The following is a 5,000-nucleotide window of genomic DNA, read 5'->3' on the forward strand; positions in this document are numbered from 1 at the left end:
GATGGCGCCGGGTTATTAAAGACCACATCCCAGCCGAGTGGCTCCGCTCTCTGTCTATCCGGACCCGGGGGAGTGGAATCAGAACCATCCGGCCGGTCGGAGCGGAACCAGAGCCATCGGGGCCGGTCAGAGGAGAACCAGAGCCATCGGGGCCGGTCAGAGCGGAACCAGAGCCATCCGGGCCGGTCAGAGGAGAACCAGAGCCATCGGGGCCGGTCAGAGCGGAACCAGAGCCATCCAGGCCGGTCAGAGGAGAACCAGAGCCATCGGGGCCGGTCAGAGCGGAACCAGAGCCATCCGGGCCGGTCAGAGGAGAACCAGAGCCATTGGGGCCGGTCGGAGGAGAACCAGAGCCATCAGGGCCGGTCGGAGGGGAACCAGAGCAGAACCAGAGTGGGACCAGAGCTGCACGGACGCGGCGTGGCGCCGCTCGGGGGCGATTGACCGGCCCGGGTGTTTCACACTCATCTGGCCGGTGGAGCCGTTTGCGTCTTGGGGACAGGGGAGGAGAGACATGACCAGGAGGAGGAGACGAGGAGGAGTAGACGAGGAGGAGACGGGGAGGAGACGAGGAGACAATGAGGAGGAGACGGGGAGGAGACCAGGAGGAGGAGACCAGGAGGAGGAGACCAGTAGGAGGAGACCAGGAGGTGGAGACAGGGAGGAGAGACATGACCATGAGGAGGAGACGTGGAGAAGGAGACGGGAAGGAGGAGACGTGGAAGAGAGACATGACCAGGAGGAGGAGACGAGGAGGAGGAGACGGGGAGGAGACGAGGAGACGAGGAGGAGGAGACGGGGAGGAGACCAGGAGGAGGAGACGGGGAGGAGAGACGTGACCAGTAGGAGGAGACCAGGAGGTGGAGACGGGGAGGAGACGAGGAGACGAGGAGGAGGAGACGTGGAGAAGGAGACGGGAAGGAGGAGACGGGGAGGAGAGACATGACCAGGAGGAGGAGACGAGGAGGAGACCAGGAGGAGACGGGGAGGAGAGACATGACCAGGAGGAGGAGACGAGGAGGAGACCAGGAGGAGACGGGGAGGAGAGACATGACCAGGAGGAGGAGACGAGGAGGAGGAGACGGGGAGGAGACCAGGAGGAGACCAGGAGGAGGAGACGGGGAGGAGAGACGTGAACAGGAGGAGGAGACCAGGAGGAGACCAGGAGACCAGTAGGAGGAGACCAGGAGGAGGAGATGGGGAGGAGGAGACGGGGAGGAGACGAGGAGGAGACCAGGAGGAGACCAGGAGGAGGAGACGAGGAGGAGGAGACGGGGAGGAGACGAGGAGGAGACCAGGAGGAGGAGACGAGGAGGAGGAGACGGGGAGGAGACCAGGAGACCAGTAGGAGGAGACGGGGAGGAGACCAGGAGACGAGGAGGAGGAGACGGGGAGGAGACGAGGAGGAGACCAGGAGGAGGAGACGCGGGCGGCTCTGACATGCAGCACATCACCAGCATAATGATGCTTGTAGAAGGACTAACTTCTCTTATTATAGTAGAGGCATGTGTGTGTGTGTGTGTGTGTGTGTGTGTGTGTGTGTGTGTGTGTGTGTGTGTGTACTCGTCCTTCCATGGTTATTTCCTGTCCTGTCCCCCCCCCCCCCCCCTAGGGTATGTATTCTCTCCACAGTGTGGAGTTGAAACTCAGGTCAGGCACAGAGCTGTCCTAGACCAGGGCTGTCCTAGACTAGGGCTGTACTAGACCAGGGCTGTCCTAGACCAGGGATGTACTAGACCAGGGCTCTATTAGACCAGGGATGTACTAGACCAGGGCTGTCCTAGACCAGGGGTGTACTAGACCAGGGCTGTCCTAGACCAGGGGTGTACTAGACCAGGGCTGTGCTAGACCAGGGCTGTACTAGACCAGGGGTGTACTAGACCAGGGCTGTGCTAGACCAGGGCTGTACTAGACCAGGGATGTACTAGACCAGGGGTGTACTAGACCAGGGCTGTCCTAGACCAGGGGTGTACTAGACCAGGGCTGTGCTAGACCAGAGCTGTTCTAGTCCAGGGGTGTGCTAGACCAGGGCTGTTCTAGACCAGGGGTGTACTAGACCAGGGATGTACTAGACCAGAGCTGTACTAGACCAGGGATGTACTAGACCAGGGCTGTTCTAGACCAGGGGTGTACTAGACCAGGGGTGTACTAGACCAGGGCTGTGCTAGACCAGGGATGTACTAGACCAGGGCTGTACTAGACCAGGGATGTACTAGACCAGGGATGTACTAGACCAGGGATGTACTAGACCAGGGCTCTATTAGATCAGGGATGTACTAGACCAGGGGTGTACTAGACCAGGGCTCTACTAGACCAGGGCTGTACTAGACCAGGGCTGTACTAGACCAGGGCTCTATTAGATCAGGGCTGTCCTAGACCAGGGCTGTACTAGACCAGGGCTGTTCTAGACCAGGGCTGTTCTAGACCAGGGGTGTACTAGACCAGGGCTGTGCTAGACCAGGGGTGTACTAGACCAGGGCTGTGCTAGACCAGGGGTGTACTAGACCAGGGCTGTGCTACACCAGGGCTCAGCAATCGGAGCAGGATCACACCGATCCCCATGTAGAGAGAGAGAGGGACGAGAGAGAGAGAAAGAGAGAGAGAGAGAGAGGGACAAGAGAGAGAGAGAGAGAGAGAGAGAGAAGGAAGGAATGAAGGGGAGGGGACAACGAGGGGATAACAGATATGGGGGAGAGAGAGAAAGAGAGTTGAGAGGGAAGAGAGAGAAAGAGAGAGGAGGAGGAGGAGGAGGAGGAGGAGGAGGAGGAGGAGGAGGAGAGGGTAGTGAGAGAGGTTTGGTAGGTAGGGACTCTACAAGAGTTGTATTAATGGAGGATGAGTCACTCAAACCATTAGAACCGCAGGCACGCACACACACACACACACACACACACACACACACACACACACACACACACACACACACACACACACACACACACACACACACACACACACTCCACATCTCCCCCTCATCACTTCACTTCCCTTTCCGTCTCTTCTGGGTGTCTCAGCTCTTATCGGATCTCATCTTGAAACCCCATCAGACTTCAGCATCATGATTTCATGAATAAAATGTTGCTTGAATGTGAAAATGCAATTCTCACATCCCCAGACTGCAGTATCAGGATAGCATCACATCCCCAGACTAGTTCGAGTGGGGCGGCTGTAGCTCAGTTGGTAGAGCGGGTCGTTCAGTGATCGAAGGGTCATTGGTTCGAATCCCAGCTCCCACTGTCCACATGTCGAAGTGTCCTTGAGCAAGACACCTAACCCCAAATTGCTCCCAATGAGCAGGTTAGCACCTTGCATGGCAGCTACCGCCATTGGTGTGTGAATGTGTGTGTGAATGAGAGGCCATTGTAAAGCGCTTTGAGTGCCTCTAAGGTGGAAAAGCGCAGTCCATTTAGTATCAGGATAGCATCACATCCCCAGACTGCACTATCAGGATAACATCACATCCCCAGACTTCACTATCAGGATAACATCACATCCCCAGACTGCAGTATCAGGATAGCATCACATCCCCAGACTGCACTATCAGGATAACATCACATCCCCAGACTTCACTATCAGGATAGCATCACATCCCCAGACTGCAGTATCAGGATAGCATCACATCCCCAGACTGCAGTATCAGGATAACATCACATCCCCAGACTGCACTATCAGGATAACATCACATCCCCAGACTGTAGTAGGATAGCATCACATCCCCAGACTGCAGCAGGATAGCATCACATCCCCAGACTGCACTATCAGGATAACATCACATCCCCAGACTGCAGTATCAGGATAGCATCACATCCCCAGACTGATAGGATAGCATCACATCCCCAGACTGCAGTATCAGGATAACATCACATCCCCAGACTGCAGCAGGATAACATCACATCCCCAGACTGATAGGATAGCATCACATCCCCAGACTGATAGCATCACATCCCCAGACTGATAGCATCACATCCCCAGACTGATAGCATAGCATCCCCAGACTGATAGGATAGCATCACATCCCCAGACTGATAGGATAGCATCACATCCCCAGACTGATAGCATCACATCCCCAGACTGATAGGATAGCATCACATCCCCAGACTGATAGGATAGCATCACATCCCCAGACTGATAGCATCACATCCCCAGACTGATAGGATAGCATCACATCCCCAGACTGATAGGATAACATCACATCCCCAGACTGATAGCATCACATCCCCAGACTGATAGGATAACATCACATCCCCAGACTGATAGGATAGCATCACATCCCCAGACTGATAGGATAGCATCACATCCCCAGACTGATAGGATAACATCACATCCCCAGACTGGTAGGATAGCATCACATCCCCAGACTGATAGGATAGCATCACATCCCCAGACTGATAGGATAGCATCACATCCCCAGACTGATAGGATAGCATCACATCCCCAGACTGCAGCAGGATAGCATCACATCCCCAGACTGATAGGATAGCATCACATCCCCAGACTGATAGGATAGCATCACATCCCCAGACTGATAGCATAGCATCACATCCCCAGACTGATAGGATAGCATCACATCCCCAGACTGCAGACTGATAGCACAGCATCACATCCCCAGACTGATAGGATAGCATCACATCCCCAGACTGATAGGATAGCATCACATCCCCAGACTGATAGGATAGCATCACATCCCCAGACTGATAGGATAGCATCACATCCCCAGACTGATAGGACAGCATCACAGCATCAGTGAGTCTGTAAACAGCCAGGGTCCCTCTGCTCACGTAACCATGACACCATGAATAGATTTTAATCCACATATTTTCATACCTCACTTTCTTTTTTCATTTTCAAGAATAACATAATTGCCATAGAAAATAGGGCTGGGTTAAAAAAACAAACAAATAATGAATCGATTCTGAATCGATTCATGAATCCCAAAATCGATCTTTTATTTAATGAATGAATGAATAAATGAAGGAATGAATAGTTAATTCATTCATTCA

This window comes from Borostomias antarcticus (assembly GCF_949987555.1).
Source record: "Borostomias antarcticus genome assembly, chromosome: 11".
Taxonomy (NCBI): domain Eukaryota; kingdom Metazoa; phylum Chordata; class Actinopteri; order Stomiiformes; family Stomiidae; genus Borostomias; species Borostomias antarcticus.